Source organism: Arachis hypogaea, chromosome 11 (assembly GCF_003086295.3).
Source record: "Arachis hypogaea cultivar Tifrunner chromosome 11, arahy.Tifrunner.gnm2.J5K5, whole genome shotgun sequence".
Lineage (NCBI taxonomy): Eukaryota > Viridiplantae > Streptophyta > Magnoliopsida > Fabales > Fabaceae > Arachis > Arachis hypogaea.
Genome location: NC_092046.1, coordinates 117549027 through 117575103, shown reverse-complemented (window position 1 = coordinate 117575103; position 26077 = coordinate 117549027). Strand labels below are relative to the sequence as shown.

At 35.9% G+C, this 26077-nt stretch overlaps 1 long non-coding RNA gene and 1 other non-coding gene across 4 annotated transcripts in view; both read right to left on the bottom strand.

The window, feature by feature from the left end:
• Nucleotides 1–24916, bottom strand: part of LOC112722427 (uncharacterized) — a 31699-nt gene extending 6783 nt beyond the window's left edge. Inside the window, exons 1-6 of one of the 3 annotated variants that reach the window (XR_003812341.2) lie at nucleotides 24712–24916; nucleotides 24563–24619; nucleotides 24421–24478; nucleotides 23303–23535; nucleotides 20894–21626; nucleotides 20534–20789 (exon numbers count right to left, since the gene is read on the bottom strand). This is a non-coding gene — a long non-coding RNA (uncharacterized lncRNA). Of the gene's footprint in view, nucleotides 1–20533; nucleotides 20790–20893; nucleotides 21627–23302; nucleotides 23536–24420; nucleotides 24479–24562; nucleotides 24620–24711 lie in introns of those variants that run through there. The other 2 variants (XR_003162668.3, XR_011867674.1) reach the window with 2 other exon arrangements.
• LOC112724812 (small nucleolar RNA R71) lies at nucleotides 3191–3298 on the bottom strand. The gene has a single exon (XR_003163957.1). It is a non-coding gene; the product is annotated as a small nucleolar RNA R71 (small nucleolar RNA).
• Nucleotides 24917–26077: the final 1161 nt, after the last annotated feature.

Below are 26077 nucleotides of genomic sequence, written 5' to 3'. Positions count from 1 at the left end.
GTAAGCTAGAATGATGGCGGCATCCAAGAGAATCCGGAAGGTCTAAACCTTGTCTGTGGTATTCCGAGTAGGATTCAATGATTGGATGACTGTGACGAGCTCCAAACTCGCGATTGCGGGGCGTTAGTGACAGACGCAAAAGGATAGTAAATCCTATTTCAGCATGATCGAGAACTGACAGATGAATAGCCGTGCCGTGACAGGGTGCGTTGATCATTTTCACTGAGAGGATAAGATGAAGCCATTGACAAAGGTGAAGCCTCCAGACGATTAGCCGTGCCGTGATAGGGCATTGGATCATTTTCCCGAGAGATGACCGAAAGTAGCCGTTGACAATGGTGATGTATCACATAAAGCCAGTCATGGAAAGGAGTAAGACTGACTGGATGAAGACAGCAGGAAAGCAGAGGTTTAGAGGAACGAGAAGCATCTCTATTCGCTTATCTGAAATTCTCACCAATGAATTACATAAGTATTTCTATCCCTATTCTATTAATTATTATTCGAAAACACCATTATCAATTTATATCTGCCTAACTGAGATTTGCAAGGTGACCATAGCTTGCTTCATACCAACAATCTCCGTGGGATTCGACCCTTACTCACGTAAGGTATTACTTGGACGATCCAGTGCACTTGCTGGTCAGTTACACGGGGTTGTGAACCGTGGTTTTGGCATCATGTTTTTGGCGCCATTTCCAGGGAAAGAAAGAGCAATGAACTTTACATAATTAAAGTGTAATCACGATTCCGCGTACCAAGTTTTTGGCGCCGTTGCCGGGGATTGTTCGAGTTTGGACAACTGACGGTTCATCTTGTTGCTCAGATTAGGTAATTTTCTTTTTGTTTTCTTTTCAAAAAAAAATTTTTTCAAAAATATTTCAAAATTTTCTCATCTGTTTTCGGAAAAAAAAATTTTATATATTTTTCTTCAGAATTTTTAAGAATGAATTCTAGTGTTTCATGAAGCATGTGAAGCCTGGCTGGCTGTAAAGCCATGTCTAAATTCTTTTGGACTGAGGCTTCCAAACCATCAACATAGAGGCAAGTTACTTCGATAAGTAATGAGCAGTATATTCTCTTATGTTGCATGTTGAAGCTTGGCTGGCCATTGGCCATGTCTAGTGTTTTGGACCGGAGCTTTCATTGAAAGCTTGGCTGGCTAGTGAGCCATGTCTAATTCCTGGATTGAAGCTTTAGACTAAGAATGCAAGATTCCTGGAACTCATATTAAAAATTTTGGAATCCTTATTTTTTTTTCTTTTTCATATAATTTTTGAAATAAAAATCCAAAAAAAAAAATTAGAAAATCATAAAAACCAAAAATATTTTTTTTGTGTTTCTTGTTTGAGTCATGAGTCATGTTATAAGTTTGGTGTCAATTGCATGTGCATCTTGCATTTTTCGAAAATTCATGCATTCATAGTGTTCTTCATGATCTTCAAGTTGTTCTTGGTAAGTCTTCTTGCTTGATCTTTGCATTTGCATATTTTGTGTCTTTTCTTGTTTTTCATATGCATTCTTGAATTCTTAGTGTCTAAGCATTAAAGAATTCTAAGTTTGGTGTCTTGCATGTTTTCTTTGCATTAAAAATTTTTCAAAATTGTGTCTATGATGTTCATCTTGACATTCATAGCATTCTTGCATGCATCACATGTTTTGATCTAAAAATTTCATGCATTGCATCTCTTTAGTGTTTTTCTCTCTCATCATAAAAATTTCAAAAAATCAAAAAAATATCTTTCCCATTTTCTCTCATCAAATTCGAAAATTTGGATTGACTTTTTCAAAATTTTTAAAATCAAGTTGTTTCTTATGAGTCAAATCAAATTTTCAATTTGAAAATCTTATCTTTTTCAAAATCTTTTTCAAAAATTAAATCTTTTTCAAAATTCTTAGTTATTTTCGAAAATTCCAAAAATATTTTTCAAAAATCTTTTTCTTATTTTTATATCAAATTTTCGAAAATAACATAATCAATTAATGTTTTGATTCAAAAATTTGAAGTTTGTTACTTGCTTGTTAAGAAAGATTCAAACTTTAAGTTCTAGAATCATATCTTGTGATTTCTTATGAATCAAGTCATTAATTGAGATTTTAAAAATCAAATCTTTTTCAAAACTAATTTCTAAAATATCTTCTTATCTTACCTTTTTCAAAAAGTTGGTTTCAAAATATCTTTTCTAACCTCCTAACTTCTTATCTTTTCAAAATTTGTTTCAACTAACTAACTAACTTTTTGTTTGTTTCTTAACTTTTTCAAAACTACCTAACTAACTCTCTCTCTCTAATTTTAGAAAATATCTTCCCTCTTTTTCAAAAATTTCTTTTTAATTAACTAATTATTCTTATTTTTATTTTTGATTTTAAAAAATTTTCGAAAAATTACTAACATTTTTCAAAAACTATTTTCAAAAATCACTAACTCTTTTTCAAAAATTATTTTCGAAAATTCTCCCTCTCCCATCTTATTCTATTTATTTATTCATCTACTAACATCTCATCTCACATCTCAACCCTCCTCACAGTTGTGTTTCTTCCATTATATTACATTCTTTATCTCCCCCTCTTCTTCTACTCACACAGGGATCCCTATACTGTGGTATAAAGGATCCATATTATTATTATTATTTTTCTGTGCCCTCTTCTTTGTCATATGAGCAGGAGCAAGGACAAGAATATTCTTGTTGAAGCAGATCCAGAACCTGAAAGGACTCTGAAGAGAAAATTAAGAGAAGCTAAAATACAACAATCCAGAGATAACCATTCAGAAATTTTTGAACAGGAAGAGGAGATGGCAGCCGAAAATAATAATAATGTAAGGAAGATGCTTGGTGACTTTACTGCACCTAATTCCAATTTACATGGAAGAAGCATCTCCATTCCTGCCATTGGAGCAAACAACTTTGAGCTGAAACCTCAATTAGTTTCTCTGATGCAGCAGAACTGCAAGTTTCATGGACTTCCATCTGAAGATCCTTTTCAGTTCTTAACTGAATTCTTGCAGATATGTGATACTGTTAAGACTAATGGAGTAGATCCTGAAGTCTACAGGCTCATGCTTTTCCCTTTTGCTGTAAGAGACAGAGCTAGATTATGGTTGGATTCTCAACCCAAAGACAGCCTGAACTCTTGGGATAAGCTGGTCACGGCTTTCTTAGCCAAGTACTTTCCTCCTCAAAAGCTGAGCAAGCTTAGAGCTGATGTTCAAACCTTCAGACAGAAAGAAGGTGAATCCCTCTTTGAAGCTTGGGAAAGATACAAACAGTTGACCAAAAAGTGTCCTTCTGACATGCTTTCAGAATGGACCATCCTGGATATATTCTATGATGGTTTATCTGAGCTATCAAAGATGTCACTGGACACTTCTGCAGGTGGATTCATTCACCTAAAGAAAACGCCTGCAGAAGCTCAAGAACTCATTGACATGGTTGCTAATAACCAGTTCATGTACACTTCTGAAAGGAATCCTGTGAGTAATGGGACGCCTATGAAGAAGGGAGTTCTTGAAGTTGATACTCTGAATGCCATATTGGCTCAGAATAAAATATTGACTCAGCAAGTCAATATGATCTCTCAGAGTCTGCATGGAATGCAAGCTGCATCCAACAGTACTCAAGAGGCATCTTCTGAAGAAGAAGCTTATGATCCTGAAAACCCTGCAATAGCAGAGGTAAATTATTTAGGTGAACCTTATGGAAACACCTATAACTCATCATGGAGAAATCATCCAAATTTCTCATGGAAGGATCAAAAGCCTCAACAAGGCTTTAATAATGGTGGAAGAAACAGGTTTAGCAATAATAAACCTTTTCCATCATCCACTCAGCAACAGACAGAGAACTCTGAACAAAATACTTCTAATTTGGCAAACTTAGTCTCTGATCTGTCTAAGGCTACTGTAAGTTTCATGAATGAAACAAGATCTTCCATTAGAAATTTGGAAGCACAAGTGGGCCAGCTGAGTAAAAGGATCACTGAAATCCCTTCCAGTACTCTCCCAAGCAATACAGAAGAGAATCCAAAAGGAGAGTGCAAGGCCATTAACATAAGCACCATGGCCGAACCTACAAGGGGAGTGGAGGACGTAAATCCCAAGGAGGAAGACCTTCTGGGACGTCCAGTGATCAATAAGGAGCTTCACTCTGAGGAACCAAAGGACTCTGAGGCTCATCTAGAGACCATAGAGATTTCATTGAACCTCCTTATACCCTTCATGAGCTCTGATGAGTATTCCTCTTCTGAAGAGAATGAGGATGTTACTGAAGAGCAAACTGCCAAGTTTCTTGGTGCAATCATAAAGCTGAATGCCAAATTATTTGGTATTGATACTTGGGAAGTTGAACCTCCCTTGTTCATCAATGAACTAAGTGATCTGGATCAACTGACATTGCCTCAGAAGAGACAGGATCCTGGAAAGTTCATAATACCCTGTACCATAGGCACCATGATCTTTAAGGCTCTATGTGACCTTGGTTCAGGAATAAACCTCATGCCCCTCTCTGTAATAGAGAAACTGGGAATCTATGGGGTGCAAGCTGCTAAAATCTCATTAGAGATGGCAGACAGTTCAAGAAAATAGGCTTATGGATAAGTAGAGGACGTGTTAGTAAAGGTTGAAGGCCTTTACATCCCTGCTGATTTCATAGTCCTGGATACTGGAAAGGAAGAGGATGAATCCATCATCCTAGGAAGACCTTTCCTGGCCACAGCAAGAGCTGTAATTGATGTTGACAGAGGTGAAATAGTCCTTCAATGGAATAAGGACTCCCTTGTGTTTAAAACTCAAGGATCTCCCTCTGCAACCATGGAGAGGAAGCAGAAAAAGCTTCTCTCAAAGCAGAGTCAACCAGAGCCCCCACAGTTAAACTCTAAGTTTGGTGTTGGGAGGCCACAACCAAACTCTAAGTTTGGTGTTGAACTCCCATATCCAAACTCTAAGTTTGGTGTTGGAGGGTCTCAACAAAGCTCTGCACATCTGTGAGGCTCCATGAGAGCCCACTGTCAAGCTATTGACATTAAAGAAGTGCTTGTTGGGAGGCAACCCAATTTTTATTTATCTAACTATATTTTTCTTAGTTATATGTCTTTGTAGGTTCATGATCATGAGGAGTCACAAAATAAATATAAAAATTGAAAACAGAATCAAAAACAGCAAAAGAAAAATCACACCCTAGAGGATCATCTGTCTGGCGTTCAGCGCCAGAACAGAGCATGGTTCTGGCGCTGAACGCCCAAAATGGGCAGCTTCTGGGCGCTGAACGCCAGAACAGGCATGGTTCTGGCGTTCAACGCCAGAAATGGCACACAAATGGGCGTTGAACGCCCAAAATGGCCACCAACCTGGCGCTGAACGCCCAGAGTTGTATGCAAAGGCATTTTTACATGCCTAATGGGTGCAGGGATGTAAATCCTTGAACACCTCAGGATCTGTGGACCCCACAGGATCCACTCAGGATCTGTGGACCCCACAAGATCCACTCAGGATCTGTGGACCCCACAGGATCCCCACCTACCTCCACTCACTTCTTCTCACCACTTTCTTTCACACAACCCCATAAACACTCTTCCCCAAAAACCCTTCACCAATCACCTCAAACTCTCTTCCCCATCACCTCTTCACCACTCACATCCATCCACTCTTCCCCATAAACCTACCTCATAAACTCCACCTACCTTCAAAAATTTAAAACCAATTTCCCACCCAAACCCACCCATATGGCCGAAACCTTTCCCCCCTCCCTTCCCTATATAAAGCCCTCCATTCTTCATCAAATTCACACAACATACCCCTCTACCCCCTTCTTGGCCGAAACACTCCCCACTCTCCCTCTCCTCCATTTCTTCTTCTTCTTCATCTATTCTTTCTTTTATTGCTCGAGGGCGAGCAAAATTCTAAGTTTGGTGTGGTAAAAGCATAAGCTTTTTGTTTTTCCATTACCATTGATGGTAACTAAGACCGGAGAATCCTCTAGAAAGGGAAAATGGAAGACAAAAGCTTCCACATCCGAGTCATGGGAGATGGAAAGGTTCATCCCCAAAGCCCATCAAGACCACTTCTATGATGTTGTGGCCAAGAAGAAGGTGATCCCCAAGGTCCCTTTCAAACTCAAAAGAAATGAGTATCCGGAGATCCGACATGAAATTCAAAGAAGAGGTTGGAAAGTTCTAACAAATCCCATCCAACAAGTCGGCATCCTAATGGTTCAAGAGTTCTATGCCAATGCATGGATCACCAAGAACCATGATCAAAGTAAGAACCCGGATCCAAAGAACTATGTTACAATGGTTCGGGGGAAATACTTAGATTTTAGTCCGGAGAATGTGAGGTTGGCGTTTAACTTGCCCATGATGCAAGGAGATGAACGCCCCTACACTAGAAGGGTCAACTTTAATCAAAGGTTGGACCAAGTCCTTATGGACATATGTGTAGAAGGAGCTCAATGGAAGATTGACTCCAAAGGCAAGCCGGTTCAACTAAGAAGATTGGACCTCAAGCCTGTAGCTAGAGGATGGTTGGAGTTCATTCAATGCTCAATCATTCCCACTAGCAACCGGTCTGAAGTTACTATAGACCGGGCCATCATGATCCATAGCATCATGATTGGAGAAGAGGTGGAAGTTCATGAGATTATACCTCAAGAACTCTACAAGGTGGCTGACAAGTCCTCCACCATGGCAAGGTTAGCCTTTCCTCACCTCATTTGCCACCTATGCAATTCGGCTGGGATTGACATAGAGGGAGATATCCTCATCAAAGAGGACAAGCCCATCACTAAGAAAAAGATGGAGCAAGCAAGAGAGCCCACTCATGGAGCTCAAGAGGCATATGAAGCTCATCACCATGAGATCCCGGAGATGCCTCAAATTCATTTTCCTCCACAAAACTATTGGGAGCAATTCAACACCTCCCTAGGAGAATTAAGTGCCAACATGGGACAATTAAGGGTGGAACATCAAGAGCACTCCATCATGCTCCATGAAATCAGAGAAGATCAAAAAGCAATGAGGGAGGAGCAACAAAGACAAGGAAGAGACATAGAAGAGCTCAAGGACATCATTGGTTCCTCAAGAAGGAAACGCCACCATCACTAAGGTGGATTCATTCCTTGTTCTTATTTCTTCTGTTTTTCATTTTCTATGTTATGTGCTTATCTATGTTTGTGTCTTCATTACATGATCATTAGTAGTTAGTAACTTTGTCTTAAAGTTATGAATGTCCTATGAATCCATCACCTCTCTTAAATGAAAAATGTTTTAATTCAAAAGAACAAGAAGTACATGAGTTTTGAATTTATCCTTGAACTTAGCTTAATTATATTGATGTGGTGACAGTGCTTCTTGTTTTCTGAATGAATGCTTGAACAGTGCATATGTCTTTTGAAGTTGTTGTTTAAGAATGTTAAATATGTTGGCTCTTGAAAGAATGATGACTAGGAAACATGTTATTTGATAATCTGAAAAATCATAAAAATGATTCTTGAAGCAAGAAAAAGCAGCAAAGAATAAAGCTTGCAGAAAAAAAAAATAGACGAAAAAAATATAGAAAAAAAAAGAAAAAGCAAGCAGAAAAAGCCAAAGCTCTTAAAACCAAGAGGCAAGAGCAAAAAGCCAATAACCCTTAAAACCAAAAGGCAAGGGCAAATAAAAAGGATCCCAAGGCTTTGAGCATCAGTGGATAGGAGGACCTAAAGGAATAAAATCCTGGTCTAAGCGGCTAAACCAAGCTGTCCCTAACCATGTGCTTGTGGCGTGTAGGTGTCAAGTGAAAACTTGAGACTGAGCGGTTAAAGTCAAGGTCCAAAGCAAAAAAAAAAAAAAGAGTGTGCTTAAGAACCCTGGACACCTCTAATTGGGGACTTTAGCAAAGCTGAGTCACAATCTGAAAAGGTTCACCCAATTATGTGTCTGTGACATTTATGTATCCGGTGGTAATACTGGAAAACAAAGTGCTTAGGGCCACGGCCAAGACTCATGAAATAGCTGTGTTTAAGAATCATCATACTGAACTAGGAGAATCAATAACACTATCTGAAATCTGAGTTCCTATAGATGCCAATCATTCTGAACCTCAATGGATAAAGTGAGATGCCAAGACTATTCAAGAGGCAAAAAGCTATAAGTCCCGCTCATTTGATTGAAGCTATGTTTCATTGATAGTTTGGAATTTATAGTATATTCTCTTCTTTTTATCCTATTTGATTTTCAGTTGCTTGGGGACAAGCAACAATTTAAGTTTGGTGTTGTGATGAGCGGATAATTTATACGCTTTTTGGACATTGTTTTTAGTATGTTTTTAGTATGATCTAGTTACTTTTAGGGATATTTTCATTAGTTTTTATGTTAATTTCACATTTCTGGACTTTACTATGAGATTGTGTGTTTTTCTGTGATTTCAGGTATTTTCTGACTGAAATTAAGGGACTTGAGCAGAAATCAGATTCAGAGGTTGAAAAAGGACTGCTGATGCTGTTGGATTCTGACCTCCCTGCACTCAAAATGGATTTTCTGGAGCTACAGAACTCGAAATGGCGCGCTTCCAAGTGCGTTGGAAAGTAGACATCCAGGGCTTTCCAGCAATGTATAATAGTCCATACTTTGGCCAAGTTTAGATGACGCAAACTGGCATTCAACGCCAGCTCTCAGCCCAATTCTGGCGTCCAGCGCCAGAAAAGGATCCAAAACCAGAGTTGAACGTCCAAACTGGCACAAATACTGGCGTTCAACTCCAAGAAGGACCTCTACACGTGCAACACTCAAGATCAGCCCAAGCACACACCAAGTGGACCCCGGAAGTGAATTTATGCATCAATTACTTACTCATGTAAACCCTAGTAGCTAGTTTATTATAAATAGGACCTTTTACAAGTCTTTTTGACCATCTTTGGACGCCTGGTTCTTAAATCAGAGGGGCTGGCCATTCGGCCATGCCTGGACCTTTCACTTATGTAATTTTAACGGTAGAGTTTCTACACTCCATAGATTAAGATGTGGAGCTCTGCTGTTCCTCAAAGATTAATGCAAAGTACTACTGTTTTCTATTCAATTCATCTTGTTTCGCTTCTAAGATATTCATTCGTACTTCAATCTGAATGTGATGAATGTGACAATCATCATCATTCCCTATGAACGCGTGCTTGACAACCACTTCCGTTCTACCTTCGACTGAATGAGTATCTCTTAGATCTCCTAACCAGAATCTTCGTGGTGTAAGCTAGAATGATGGCGGCATCCAAGAGAATCCGGAAGGTCTAAACCTTGTCTGTGATATTCCAAGTAGGATTCAATGATTGGATGACTGTGACGAGCTCTAAACTCGCGATTGCGGGGCGTTAGTGACAGACGCAAAAGGATAGTAAATCCTATTCCAGCATGATCGAGAATCGACAGATGAATAGCCGTGCCGTGACAGGGTGCGTTGATCATTTTCACTGAGAGGATAAGATGAAGCCATTGACAAAGGTGAAGCCTCCAGACGATTAGCCGTGCCGTGACAGGGCATTGGATCATTTTCCCGAGAGATGACCGAAAGTAGCCGTTGACAATGGTGATGTAGCACATAAAGCCAGCCATGGAAAGGAGTAAGACTGACTGGATGAAGATAGCAGGAAAGCAGAGGTTTAGAGGAACGAGAAGCATCTCTATTCGCTTATCTGAAATTCTCACCAATGAATTACATAAGTATTTCTATCCCTATTCTATTAATTATTATTCGAAAACACCATTATCAATTTATATCTGCCTAACTGAGATTTGCAAGGTGACCATAGCTTGCTTCATACCAACAATCTCCGTGGGATTCGACCCTTACTCACGTAAGGTATTACTTGGACGACCCAGTGCACTTGCTGGTCAGTTACACGGGGTTGTGAACCGTGGTTTTGGCATCATGTTTTTGGCGCCATTTCCAGGGAAAGAAAGAGCAATGAACTTTACATAATTAAAGTGTAATCACGATTCCGCGTACCAGTATGCGTGAACATGCACGTGTACGCGTGACCCTGTTTTCAGCAAAAATGAGTTTTGTGTCTTAAAACATGATTTTAAACCTCTAAACTTCTATTTTTACTTTCTAAGACCCTAAAACTTAGTTTTAGGCATAGTGAGAGTGTTAAATCTTGAGAGTGAGTTAACTTAACTGAGAAGAAAGGTTTGGAGTAATGAATTGTGATTGAAAAAGTGAAAAAAGGATGGATTGTAAGTGAGTGTGATATGTAATCCTTAGGTAGTAGGCAGTGGCATTATTCACTTGCTTTGGGTATGAGATGGGGAAGCAGAATTATGAAAACTGAGTTAAATTATGGAATTTCGATTATGAAAGAATTGATAAGATAATGAATTTTTGAATGAGAAGCCTGGGCAGTAGCAAGGATTGTGGTTCGTCCTGCTTGCTCCGGGTCAATGTTTGAGTCTTGATAATAATAATAATGATTGATTATTAATTGAATGAATGTATGTTGGAGATACCTGGGCAGTAGCAAGGATTGTGGTTCGTCCCGCTTGCTCCAGGTCAATGTTTGTAATGCCTGGGTAATAGCAGCAGTAGTAGATTATTCCACTTGCTCCAGGTTGAGCTTTTAAATACCTTCCTGGGTAGTAGCCACAGTAGTGGTTATTCCACTGGCTCTAGGTTAAGCGGGTAGTAGCAAGGGGGTTGTAGCTCAAACCCACATACTCCCTAATAGTTGTTTTAGTCCATGGTTAGCCACCAGGACATGTCGGATTGGCTATATAACCGACAGATGATATCATTAGCCATAGGGCAGGCATACATCATATGCATATGTGTGTTTTGCTTGCTTGTGCATTAATTGGGATTGTCTAAGTGATTTTAACATGCTAGTTGTTATACTTGCTATCTGTATTACTTGTATTCTACCTGTGTTTGCCACTGTCTGTTAGTTTGTCTATGTAAATTCACCGGAGTTGGAGGAACGGAGAATAGGCAGAGAAGTTAGGGATTTAGTTAGGCTTAAGACTTAGTTAAGTTAGGAATTCCTAGAAAACCTCCTTGACTTATGGTTTCTACTTTAGTTCTTTAAGTTTTATAATCTGAGTGTCAGCGTTCTAGGATTGCCTCTGGCATTCCCAGGACCTTAAATCTTATGTACGTAGCACCTTTACCATGCTAAGAACCCCCAGCTATCATCCCATACGATGTTTGTATTTTTCAGATGCAGGTTGAGAGGCTCCTCGCTAGGTGTTTGGAGTTCTCCACAGCGAAGTGGGTTTTTGGGGATTATACTTTTGTTCTGTTTTGTTATATATATGTATAGATTCTTCCTATGTATATTTGTTTTACTTTTGCACCTCATAGAGGTTTATGGACAACTAGGGTTGCTTTTATGTATTTTGGGTTATGAATTATATATATGCATGTAACTATTCTCTGGCCAGCCTTAGCTTCGCAGACTGAGTTTGGAGCTTAATATTTTGTATCTTGATCCTCTACTCTTACTTTCCATATATATATATATATATATATATATATATATATATATATATATATATATATATATATATATATATGTTTAAGAACCGTAGTTTCTTCTTACGCAAGTTACGTTATTTTTTAGAGTTGCGCTTTTAAATTTTGCGATTTTGTTTTACCCGTTTTTCAAGACTCCTCGTATATTATATCCTTTCAACTATATATATATATATATATATATATATATATATATATATATATATATATATATATATATATATATATTATTTTAGAGGTCGTAATACCACACCACCTCTGTTTTATGGCTTAAGCATAAAGCCCTGTGTAGTAGGGTGTTACACGCGTTGGCATAAAAATTCGGGTTGTTACAAATGGGATGTTAAGTACGTATTGTGACTAAAGTTAGTGAGCTTGGTTAAGTTATTGGAGTTGGAAAAAAGTTAGTTAGGCTGATGTGTTAGTAGTTAGTTAGGAGGCGGTTAGTGGTTAGACTAAGGTAGCTGTAAAGTGTAATTAAGAGTGTTAGCTAACTAGTATATATTAGCTCTGTGCATAGTGTGTAAAGTGTGATTCATCATTATTACGGAAATGAAATATCTCTCTTTCTCAACCATAACCGAATTCTCTGTTCCTTCCTCATTCAGTAACTCATCTTCATGCTTCTGAAATCTGAATTTAAGCTTTTGTCACTTATGTTTAACTAGTGAATGCACCCATTAGCTTCATTATATAATTGTTACTTTATAGTCACTACAAGAAAAAAGATCTGTTGCCATGCTTTTCTTCTTGCTACGCTTTAAAAGCGTGACCAAAAGGGGTCAATAGCCACTCTTTTGTGAGGGCGACGATTGATTAGAGATTTCACCATATTTTTTTTGCGAAGCTTCAAAAGCGTGGCCAAAAAGGCCAATGGCCACGCTTTTATGAGGGTGACAATTGATTATCAATTTGGCCACGTTTTTTGGTGCCACGCTTCAAAAGTGTGGCCATAGAGAGAAACAGATACGTTTTTAAAGCGTGCTAATAGAGTCACGTTACGGTGACATTTGTAAAGAGTGCCAATAGGGTGTGTAAAGTTATAGTGACCAAAAACACTTAAACATGTGTTTTTCATCAATCTTCACTATGTGCCAGAGCTTCTTCATTGCGCATCCAACTCTAACCCAAGAGCTTCATCGCGCTTCCAACCCCTCCTTCGACGCTCCCTCCGTCGGCGTTCTCTCCATCTCAAACCCTCCATCGTGCTCACTTTCTCTCTCTCGCAAGTCCTCAAACGTCACTCCCCCGTCGTGCTTCGTAATGCTCTATTGCATTCTCTTCACGCCGCCAATCTCTGTTATCCTTCCTCTACGCCGTGTTCCTGGTCTCCGGTTCTACCTCCTTTGCATGTCTCGTCATCCTCTGCATGTGGCTATGCTAAAGCTCCAAACTCCGAAACTTCTCCGGGTCCCTGACTTAGCTTCTACGTCTACTTTAGGTGAGTTTTTATTCTTTTCTATTTTTCATTAAATTATGTTCTTTTAAGAAAAAGTTGGAAGAACTAATTTTATTAACCTTAAATATAAGAACAATTTTGTTTCGCTACTTCACCCAACCTTATTGCCATTCCTTCCCCTAAACAAGTTGTTGAGTAAAGCATCAATGGCTATTGCATTGTTATGTACCACAGGTAATAAGGGCTAGGTATGGTGATCTAGTGAAGATACTCTTCACCTGCCTAAAGGATTTGGTAGGCATTGCGAGTAAAAGAAGGTATTTTTTATGTGACACATGGATCTCTGCTCTTTTGCACTTTATAGAGTTATTATAAATTGAAGTTATTGTTATTTAGTGGTTGAATTTGTTCACATGAAAATTCATTGTATACATTAATCAATCGTCCGAGTTAGAGCAGAAAATAAGAGTAGTGTATATGCCTATTGGTTAACTTTCCAATTTCCACTTGGACTATACAATTAATTTTACTTGCATCACAAATATGAGAATTTAACAAAATTTATCTCGTGCACATTGCAACTTTAAGAAGGAAAAGAAACAAGTGCCGATAGTAATGCTTGTTAGCCTCTGATAATTTCTTTCGCTACTTAGTTGTGGAGTTATCTATATTGTATTTTAGAAAATGTGGCATCATGCTGTCGAAAAATAACATTCTGTTCTCTAGAAGCATTTTACAGATTATTGCTATGGTGTATGTGTAATGATAATTTCAAGTGTGTAAGTGGTCATCTTGTTAAATCTGATGTTCATGTTTACTTTTGTAACATGACATTAGTTTGTCCTTCCAATGTTGTCATCTTGTTAATCTATGGAAAGATATAAAGCTTCCATTTGTTTCTACATTATTTGTATGCTATAATCAGCATTTTACATTATTAATAGGCTTGCTTTAGTGACATAAATCAGAGAATGCAATTGAACATGTTGAGTTGGTCACAGAGGCTACAGACTCCTTAATGGAACTTGAGCATTATGACTCCGCATTAGGGGGTAGATAATGTAATAGTTGTAATGAAGTAATCATGAAGTTTCATATTTTGTAATGAAGTATGTAAAAGAAGTAGATAATGTAATAGTTGTTAGAATTATAATTCATGTATTAGAAATTCATGGGTAGTTGTTATGACTTTGGTTTTTGGTATTTTGTTAGAGCATGTCATGTGATCAAACACACCATATTTGGTGACAAGTTTATGAAGGTTGGATTAGTTGATTTAAAATTACTGGTCATTGTCTAAATTTTACAATTATCTATGAATTTTGTAAGTTTTATTACGAAGATTAAAAAAAGAATAGAACCTGAACAAACTTATAGTCATGCTTTAAAAGTGTAGCCATATTGTACAACAATCATCAACAACTACGCTTTAAAAGCAAAAAGCGTAGCTATATCTCTCGCTACAGGCACGCTTTAAAAGTGTAGCCATATCTCTCGCTACTGGCACGCTTTAAAAGTGTAGCGATATTTCTCGCTGTTGGCATGCTTCAAAAGCGTAGCCGTATCTCTAGCTATTGGCACGCTTTAAAAGCATAGCCATATCTCTCACATACGGCCATGCTTAAAAGTGTGGCAATAGGTAAAGCACAGCAACAAAAAAAGCGTGGCGATAGGTCACCAAAAGCATGGCTATAAAGCAACCGACATACTTGCAGATGTGACCCTTTCAAAAGCGTACGGTAGCTTAAAAGTATGGAGAAAAGCTATCGTCATGATTTTTTCAACTTTTTGCCATGCTTTAAAAGCGTAGCAAAATTCTGATTTTCTTGTAGTGAGTATTCCAAAATTCTACCTAGATTTGAGGGAGGCGCCAGGAGGGAGTAGGAGTGGGATGAGGTCAGAAAAAGTGAAGATGGTGAAAGAAGTAGAAAGAGAATTTGAAAAATTGAATGAGGTAATTTAAAAAAAAATATAATTAAAATTTTATCTTCAAAATTTTTAATCTTGTGTTCTCATTTTTTAGAAATATTAAAATGACCAAAATTTTATATTATAAGACAAATTTTAAATTCAATTTATGACCACTAAACACAATACTAAATTTTTAATATCGAAATGTTATTACTTGAACGTATATTGTTTATATAAAAATTAATCCCCATTACGTTTTGTAATTATATAATTAAATATATATGTCTTTTACTCGTTAAGTAAAATAGGAGTACATTTTGATACAATATATCACAATTAATTATTTTACTCTATATTGTATACAGTAACAATGCATTACTTTACTGAGTTTACTCAATTGCATTTTCCTTTTTTTTTTTTTTTTTTAAATAAGGCTTAAGATACCATTTGTTTTTGCGGTTGCTCTCCCAAACTGTTTGCCTTCTGTTTGGGCCCGACCTACTTAGCTCAAGCGAACTTGAGGGGTAAAAAACATGACAAAATGGGGCTCAGGTAGAGTAAGCTAAGGGTTCTTCCCAACCAAAAGAAAAAGTTAGGGTTCTTAATTAAACCACACTCCGTTTCTGAAACTATCCATCTATATATGATGTTACAAAAACCCTAAGCTCTTAACCAACTTGGGTTGGTCGAGTGGTCAGCTCACTCGTTCGCTTAAGCAAATGTCGGGGGTTCAAATCCCGCCTTGTGTATTCAGCAATCCATTGACTAGCGGTAGACCCTTAAATGGAACTCCGATCCGCGACTGATTAGTTTTTGTCCTGTCGGGTTGGAAAATACCGTGGAAAACCAAAAAAAAAAATCCTAAGCTCTCACTCTTCGAAAAAAAAAAATGGGCCTCATGTTAACTTGATGAATACAATTGCAAATTATAGACTTTAGTCTGGTAATTTTTTTATGGTATTGTTTATATGCAAATTATACTTTTATGTAAAATTATAAATTAACTGTGTACATATCTTATCTTAAAATATGCCTTTTTCTAATTCGGCAGATGTATTTTTATATTAGAAAAGTTAGACAAAACTTCAAAACATAAAGTAGTAAAAATATCATCTTTCTTAACACAATTTTATAGTATTTAAACCCGTAAACCTTTTATGTATACCTAAAATTTTTTTTCAACAATATTCTCTAAGCTTGATAGGTAAAAGATTAATCTATCGCAGATCAGAATTCTATTTAAAAATTTGTTATTGACTAATAGATTATTTTATATATAATGCAGGATTCGAACTTCTAACACTTGTTTAAACTGACGAATGAGTTTACCATTCGACCAACCCAAATGTAGAAGTTATTGAATTGAGCAAAATAAGCATTTTTGCTATATTTTCTTGGAAAATTATCCTCATGTCATCTCGTGGTGTTTTTACTTCTTGATTGTAGAAGAAAAATAAGAGAGTTCTTTTTCATCATCTTTGTTATTAACTCTATAAAGTCAAATTGAAAAGTTTTATAAGATTGCATAATTCCTTATCATAAATATAAATTTTGGAAAAGTCTAGGGGCAGTAACTTTTTCAAATTCTGGCCAGCATGTAATCAGCAAAGAAAAGTGAGTCATTGGATGAAATCTCACATCAATCTCGCACCATTAAAATCATCATTGATAGCTACAAATCACAAAAGTTATTAGCCCCTAGCACTCCTCATAAATTTTTGGTCTTCTCCAGCTATATTTGGATATGTTATTAACTAATAAAATTTAGCTTGGTATGCTGTGATTGTAGTTTTTCACAAGAAATTTTCCCTCTCTAAAATTTAAACAAAAAAAAGTAAGAAAAACAAGAAACAAAGTTACCCATCTCTTCAAATGTACTGGTGATTAAATATGTGAGCTATCATAGCATCATCCACTAATTAATGACTACTATCCAATATCTTATATTAACTTGGCGGTTAGCCAGAACGCGTCTAATGAAACTTTGCACCCATTCACAATAGGCTACATAGAAAGAATTGAAAGTTTTCTGTGGAACTTGCACTTTCTCTAGGCATGTAGCTTCTAGCATATTACTACTTGGCAATTGTCATTTGGCAATTAGCTTATCTTTCAGGAACTTGTCCTTCTTTTCATAGACACACTAAATTTTCGCTTAGGGCCACAAAATTAAACATGAACTCATCAGTAGGAGGGTTAGTTCACATCAACACTATGCGATAAGCACTGAAAAATTGGAGAAATTATCCATGCATAGCAACACTACTTGAAGGGTTATTGTGTTTTGTATATTCAAGAAAATAGACAAATGGCCACGTACGTGTATTATTGGACAATTGTTGCTTTTTACCGATTGAATTTGGTCGCAATCAAATAAATCAAGTGAAGTGCAACTTTAGTCGGTTATGAAGACAAGACTCAACTCATAAATTAAACCAATACATTTGTGCATGTATTGATTGAGCCACGTACGTCCAGCGTAAGAGAAGAGTCTCAAATTAAAGGATAATAATAATAATAGGCAATAATAATAATAGTTGAACATTTAAAAAATTGTTGAAAGCTAAGGGAATCATAAAAGTTCGATCTTTAATTAGTTTATTTATAATTAAATTGTAGATAAGGAATCACTGAAAGGAGCTTTGCCATAGGATTGAATTTATTGTTGCAAAAAAAGAATTAGTATGTATAATTTCTCATTTGATAACTACTGCTCATCATGATCTCTAGTTCTCTACCCCCCTCCTTTTTTTTACAATTCTATTTAGTTAACAGTTTTTTTTTTTTGAAAACTAATGATTATGATTAATAAAGAAGTTGGCTCAATATATCAAGATAGATCAAGTTACAAATTTTTATAGGTGCCAGCCACATTAAATTTGGTCTTGTTAGAGCAAGTTTTGTAAGAGAATGAACTACATTATTTTCATTTCTCTTGATGTGAGATATCTTGTAAAACCTAAAATAACAAAAGAGCTTTACAATTTAAGATTATAGTATCAAAAGACCCACCGAATGGGCTATTAGAATTTAAAGCATGGACTACTTCTATATTATCTCCTTCTATTTCTATTTCTAAGAAACAAGTTTGGGCTGCAATATTCACTCCTTGGTAGAAAGCAAATGCTTCCGCTTCTCTAACTGAAAGTGTAGGAGCCACTTCCAACGTGGCAGTAGCTACAACAACTCCATTACAATCTCTAATGACCACACCTACTTCTCCCTTAACTCCATTATTGCTAGCCGCATCCACGTTAATTTTGTATCTGCCTGGTGGTGGAGTTCTCCACCCACTCAGACTTTGACTGTCTGGAGGTGGCTCTTGAATCGATGGTGATGAATTTGTTGGACGCAGAGCTTCTGCAAAAGAGATGGCTGCTCTCTCCAAAATTGTTTCCGGTGCAAATTTTCGTTCTCAAAGAGGAGTTTGTTTCTACTATGCCATAGGCCATGCAAGCAACAAATGAACAGCCCCTTTCTCTCATTTTCAATTTGGTTTAGAATTGTCGATACCCATTTTAGCAACGGCATTCCAGCGGCAGCTTTTGTTTGGAGGTTAAAAGGTGACACGAACAAAAAACGAGATTCCCAGTCACAATCTCTGAAAAGGTGAGCTTCACTTTCTTCTCTACTCATTGAGTACCTAGAACAGATCAGGTCACAATTAATTCCTCTCCTCTGAATATTTGTCTTTTTTGACAGAGAGTTGTGCATTAACCTCCACATAAAATTCAGAGATCTTGGAGGAATTTTCATCTTCCACAGTTGTTTCCACTTCTCCTTTTCTTGGTTTTTCGGACAGGTACCTAGTTGTTGGCTTCGGTTGTGAGCTCTAATTATGTGGTAAGTAGTCTTAACCTCATATTCTCCTTTCTTGCTGAACTTCCAATAAAATCTATCATCTTGTCTCTGCATGTCAATAGGGAGTGCGAGAATTTGGTTTGCTTTAAAAGGTAGAAAAATTTGTAGAATTAGCGTTTGCTTCCATGTATTCTCTTCCTGGTTGATCAGGTTATCCACTGTAGCTTCCTGCTCAAAACAAGTTCTGGGGCTCCAGACCTTGAACCCGTTTTGATTAGGAAGCCATGTATCTTCCCAAATTTTGATATTCCTGCCTGTACCAACTTTCCATAAACCACCCAAATCCAGCACCTCTTTTGCACCCCAAATGCTCTTCCAAGTGAAATTTGGATTATTGCCCTTCTCAGCTTCAATGAACCTCTTCCTATTGTAGTACCTGGCCTTTAAAATTCTCGCAACCAGTGAGTCTGGCTTTGACATTAATCTTCAACCCTGTTTTGCAAGAAGCGCTTGATTAAAACCTTCAAAACATTTGAATCCTAGGCCTCCTTCTTCCTTTGGATTACATATGTTGTTCCAAGCCACCCAATAAATGGTTCTCTCCCTCTTTACTTCCCCAATAGAAATTGCTAATCATTCTCTCCAGATGATTGCATAAGCTTTTTAGAATCTGGAAACATCCCATTATATACGTAGGAATAGACTGAGCAACTGATTTGATGAGAACTTTGTTTCCCATTTTGGATATGGATCTTTCTTTCCAACCTTTTAGCTTCTTCCAAGTTCTTTCTTGGACGAATTCAAATATCTGCTTTTTGGATCTCCCCACCAATGTTAGGAGTCCCAAGTAATTTGAGTGAGATTCCACTGCCTTTATGTTAATCCAGTCTTCAATAAGCATTTGTTTGGTAGGAGACACGTTTCGGCTGAAGGAAATCTCCAACTTATCCAAATTAATTCTCTGGCCTGATGCTAATTGGTAGTCTTTTAGGATCTCTATCACTGCTTGTATACTCTGGTCTAAGAATCTCAAAAAAATTATGCTATCATCTGCAAAAAAGAAATGTGTGACTTCCGGGGCAAGTCTTGCAACTTTGATGCCTTGGATTGCTTTCCTCTCTTGAGCTCGCTTCAAAAGGCCTGAAAACACTTTCACACAAAGGATAAATAAGTAAGGAGACAGAGGATCTCCTTGCCTAATTTCCCTCCCCGGCTTGAATTCTTTTGTCGGACAACCATTAATCAGCACAGAGAAGAAAACTGAACTTACACAAGTCCAAATCAGATCTATCCATTTTTTGGAAAATCCCATGGATTTTAAGACCCCTATGAAGAAGGGCCACTTAATTCTATCATAGGCTTTTTCTATATCCAGCTTAATTCTCATATAACCCTTGCTTCCCTCTTTCTTTTTCTTCATAAAATGAAAGCATTCAAAAATCGCAAGACCATTATCAGTAATAAGCCTTTCCGACACAAAAGCACTTTAAAACTCTCCCACAACATCTGGTAAAACTAGTTTCAGCCTATTGGCTATAGTCTTATTTTTCACTAATCTCAAAAGATATAATTGTTGCTATATATTATTTTCAATTATAATAAATAGATAAAGATTTTAATGTACATCCTCGATTTTTTAAAACCCTCACAAAAATGTTCTTCACTTTTGTTAAGATAAAAATATCTTTAGAATATTTTAAATATAATAAAAATATTAAACAATAAATATATTCGCAAAAAATATTTTATAGATTAGATTTTTACGTAATTCTTTGAAAATATTTAAAAAAATAGAGATATTTTCATTCTTAAAATTTAGTAATTTTATATTAAATAATTTTTTTATTTTTTGTCAATGACTAAAAATATTTTTGAAAAATAAAAAATTATAGATATTAATTTTTTATTCGATTTTTTGTATGTACCTTCTAAATATTTATCTAAATCTTTCTATAAAATTTTGGATCATATATATAAGTAGTTTGCTAATATAAAAGTTTTTTCTACTTATAAAAAATGTTATATATACACCGAAATTAGTTACCAAATTCAACTACAATGTATTCTACTAAAGTCCAGGAAATGTCGATATATATACCAAAATCAATCACCAAATGCTATATATAAAAAAAATGTTATATGTACCTTAGGTTATTGAAGATGGGACCTCTCGTTCTAGTCTGGAAAACGCTGATGTCATCAATAAAGCAGCGAGAGTGTTATTTGTAAGGTCACTCCGATGCCCAAATTAGTGTTAAGTAATGAGGTAGAGAGTGTTAGGGTAAGATGGTTACCTCTGAGGAGGTCAGTCCCTTCCTATATATTTGGTGTCATCTTATGGTCCCTTCAGGGATCGTGGGCGTCCCACTATACCTAAATTTCGGCCCCTCCATGTAACAACCTAATTCCTGGTTCATGATCATACTAGAAGTCAAGTGTTACTAATTTGCTTTTTTATTTTGTAACTAATAATATATTATATGAGGATGTTATCTTGTTAAAACGTTATCATTTTTATGGGTAATTTTCTTTTTAAAACGTGTGTGGAATATATAGCAAGCCATTCATAACAAGCGTCAACAGAAATTTAAACACAACTAAAGCAGCAGATAACCAAACTCACAATATACGTCATGTACAACGTCATACACAAACCCAGTTAGTTTACACCCTGTCATAGCCACTATTAGTAAATATGTATATATACAAATATATGACATCCCAAGGCCTGGCCCATAGAAAAAACCTTTAAATTGGCACCCAGCTAGCCTAGCAACTCTAAACACTCATAATCTTTGGGTTGTGCTAACAAAAAAATGCTACCGACGATCTCTGTCCATGGTCATATATTGCCGTTAGGCAGGTTCCCGAGATGCACTTGCAGAATGGTCACTCCCTGACGATAGTTACTCCTTCTCAGGATCCTTTTCTTCCTCCTCCTCCTCTGGCGCCATTAAAATGTCTTCAGTCTCACCAGATGAGCTGCTACCACTGCTCCTGTCTATATAAATAGGACCAGGGACGGACCTACACTTAAAGAAGAGGGGGCATTTTTTTTACAAACTTTTTTTTTAAAAAAAAATTAATACTTACACTCATATATAACTTGTTATATTATGTTTGTCCTAAAATAAAATATAAATCATTTTTGTGTGTTTCATGTTAAAAAAATATTTTGTTAAATTTGATTTAGTATAAAAAAATAAATAAATAAACTCAAAAAATAATGATAATTAATTTTATTATAGTAGTTAATTAATTGATAATTAAATTAAAATTTAGTTTTTTAATTAAATATAACTTAAAATTATTAGTAATTTTCTAAAAAATATTTAAGATAAAAAACATATTATCTATATGTTAATATACTATAATTATTTTGGTTAAAAAATTTATTTATACCACAAAGACTATAATAAGTAGATTTGACAATTAAATATGAGATAATAAAAAGTAAAATAATTGTTTAAAAAATATATAAAAAATAATATTTAGTCATGTTAAAAATAAAAAAAGTCATTATAAATTATTTTTTTTATTATTTTGAATATTATACTGTGTGTATGAAATTATATTTTTATTATTTTAAATATTATAATAAGTGATTGTATATATATTTTTAGTTCTTATCAATATGTATAGATAGTTCTCATTTAAAATTTTAAATATATCTAAACTAATTTGGATTGGTCAAGTGATAGCTTAATCGTCCACTTAAGTAAGTATTGGGAGTTCGAATTCTATCTCATATGTGTAGCAATTCATTGCAGGCCAATTGCAGACTGTTAAATGAAACTCAAATTCACGATGGATTAGTCCTTAACTTGTTGGGTATCGTAGAAAGCAAAAAAAAATATATGTACCTAAATTTTATTATATTTTTGCCCCCACTGCTAAATTTTCTAGGTCTGTCACTGAATAGGACCATTTGCATATATTGGTGCGAGTACCTCTCCCAGAAGCACATACTGGTCCTCTAACTATACAGGTGGAGAAGGTGAATAAGCGGCTCCATAGGTAAATCCCACTCGAGAGGTATAGCCGGCACGTGTACATTAGCTGGGTCAAACTCAGGTATGTACGCATCTACTGGATCAGGCTCAGGTGCTACCTGATTCACCGGCTGAGCAGGAAAAGGGTATCCAGGACCATCAGAAAAAGGGTTCCCCGGCGTGTCGGGGTGTAACCAAGACAATGAAAACTCGTACGGTGTATCTAGGTCAAAATCTGGGCTATCAAGCGAGTGTAAAAAAGGGAGGTCTCACATAGCATAAAGACATATATGATGGTCCGCAGCATAAACATAATAACTCCCGAATACCAGATCCTCGTAAATATATGGATGATCAAACTCGTAGAAGAGGACTCCCGTCTCCATCTGAAGGGAAGAGAAGGGGTAAGAACTGAAAAGTCCTTAGTAAGGTCGGGGTTTTTAGTTAAGTTTGTTGATCCTTTATTATTACCAGAAAGCAGGACATAACAGTGAAAACAAAATAATAACAAATAAAGCATATAGAAACAGATTGCAAACAAAAAATACAGAAAATAAAATACAATATATATATATATATATATATATATATATATATATATATATATATATATATATATATACAGAAAGCATAACAGAGGAAGATGCGCAACCAAATATGATGCATGTCTTATCCTAGTGAAGGTCATGAGCTCACTTGTCGATTACATACCTGCTCCCGACGTTACCCGGCATTTAATCCGATTATGGCTTTCCAGTTGGCATACCCACTGTTAGCACCCTTGTCTTAAAAGACAGCTCTCTCTAACCGATGTATCCACACATATTCACTGTAAGAAATCTTTGCTTTATAGGTGTGGCACTCTAGCCATGCTTGTATCAATATCCACTGTAAGCGACCCTTCATCTCAGCTTACAAGTGCAGCTTTCACTAGCTGTGTATTCCTGAAAACTTTCTTTATTCATCATTAGTAACTTGTTTCTTTTTTAATATCTTTCTTTTTTCTTTATCTTCTCAGTTCTTTTCTTCCTTAAGAGTTTTACGAAGAAAATTATAAGATTTTGGGTCCTACGTTGTCTTTCTAAGACTTTTAAAAAATACTATTTTATGCTTAGTCTTTACTATTAATTACCATTATGCTTTTTTATTATTATATTATTATTAGTACTTTAATATTATCATTATTATAATAATATTTTACTATTTTATTATTGAAATTTTTATTTAATCATATTTTATTCCTAAACTTTTAGAAATTATAATTTGACCCCAACACTTTTATATTTTTAATTTTTAGACCTTAAATTTTTTATAATTATATTTTTGCCCCAATATTTTTTATATTTTGGTACACTTTTTATGACATTTTTATTTTGTCCCTGAACTTTTTAATTAATACCCAAAATGCCCTAGGTTTTGAAATTACTCTTTTAACCTCAATCTTTTACTTATTTATCATTGTATCCTTAATGTAAAAATCAGTTAGCTTATGTTATATAGAAAAATCGAACTTTAACCATGTTTCATCATGACTTTTACCTTGATTTCAATATGTTTTTCAAGCTTTTCGATTACCACTTTTTAGTTTCTTTTAACCTTAAACTCCATCCACCAATATCACATGAAAACCCTCATGTTTCAAGCTTAAAACCGTCTCTTTTAAGCTTGCCAACAGTTCGGTTCCAACAAAGAATCAAATTGTCAAGAATTTAAACACCAAATTTTCATCACAAATCAAACATATAACCAACTAATTTTAAGTTTCAAACATCAATTCAACAATCACGCAACAAAAATAATTAATCATTAATAATTTTATCAAACCTTACCTCTTAAATAAACCACAAAAATCAGTCCTTCTAAGTGATTCCTAGTTCACTTTTTCACCTAGTTTTTAATCAAAACAAACTTTTTAACAATAGAACATTGAAGGTCGAACCTTCATCATGGAATAGAGAGAGATTTTCTTACTTTTCTCTTGCTAAAAATGATGATTCCTTGGTCCATAAGGTTCCTAGACAAGAGTTTCTAAGAGAAAACATAAAAAACAATAAGTTTTTCATGGTTAACCATGGCTGAACCATCCAAGGAAGATGAACAGCTATCAGACCTCAACTTACCTTGTGAAAACTGATATGGTTGTGAAGAGAAGAAAGAGAAGAACACTTTAATCGGTTGAGATTTTTTTGGGAGTTTTAGAGCTCAAGAAACCAAACCTTGATGCTTGGATATCAATGGAGGTTTTCTAACTTTTTCTCTCAAGACATCTCGGCTGGAAGAAGAAGATAGGAAGCTGGTGGTGTCATTTGGAGGGTGAGTCGTGGCATTAATGTGCTTAGTCACCTAGTTTTTAAGTTAAAATATCATCAAAGAGATAATTACTAAAGCTAGATGTATTAGATCACTAGTAATTACACTCCTAGAGGTAATTATATGAGCTATTGGTATAAATGACACTAGTAATATGATTATCTCGGAGATAAAATATCTAAAAATATTAGCATAGCTAAACTCATTAGAGAGTACCAGCATTAGCCCTTATCAGTAGATTTTGAGTCTGGTTATAATATTATTAAACTGATCTCTGTTTTAACTAAAATAAATAAAATAATAATATAATAATAATATTATATTTTTATTTTTTTCTCGAGATTTGGGTCCAACTCATCAAACTGAGTTCAATACCGAAACCTAGCTGAAGTGGCTCAAAAACTCAGTTTTTTGTGACTTTGTTGACGTGCCTGTGATAAACCCATATTTGATGATATATTTTGGCTATAATTGGATGGATTTCATCACATAAACTCATACTTATTCACCAAAATAGCATACTTTTGTATTTTCTCCCTAAATTGAGCCTAATTGTGAAAACATGCGTTTTTGTGTTTAAATTGAGCAATTTAATCTCACTTTTATTCCATTCGATGCCATAATATGTTTGTTGAGTGATTTCAGGTCCTAGAGGCAAGAATGGCTTGGTGGGAATGGAAGAGGAGCATGCAATTGGGAGAAAACATGAAGAAAACAAAGGAGAAGAGCTCAGCCTAGTGTGTGCGCGCACAGACATGCGTGCGTACGCACAACCATTGAATTAGAGTCACACGTGTGCGTGGGCCACGTCGCACGTCCAATCAAGCATCGCCTGGTGTGTGTGCGCACAACCTCCTGTGCGTACGCACAGGTTGAGATTTTTCGCAGAGTGTGCGGACGCACACGCCTTCATTAAAAATGCACGTGCACTCGCGTTTTAGGGCTCTTTTTGGCCCATTTCTGAAAACTTGAGGCTGAAATAAAGAACTATATGAAGGGGGAAACATCTCATATGAAGGCATTGGGACTTAGATTTTATTTTCCATAGTTTTACATAGTAGGGGTAGGAGTAGTGTAGATTAGGTAATTCTCTCTTAGAGTTTTAATTAGGGTTTGTAGAATTTTACACTTCAAGTTGATTTTGGATTTGGAAATTTACATTGTAAGTATCCCTTT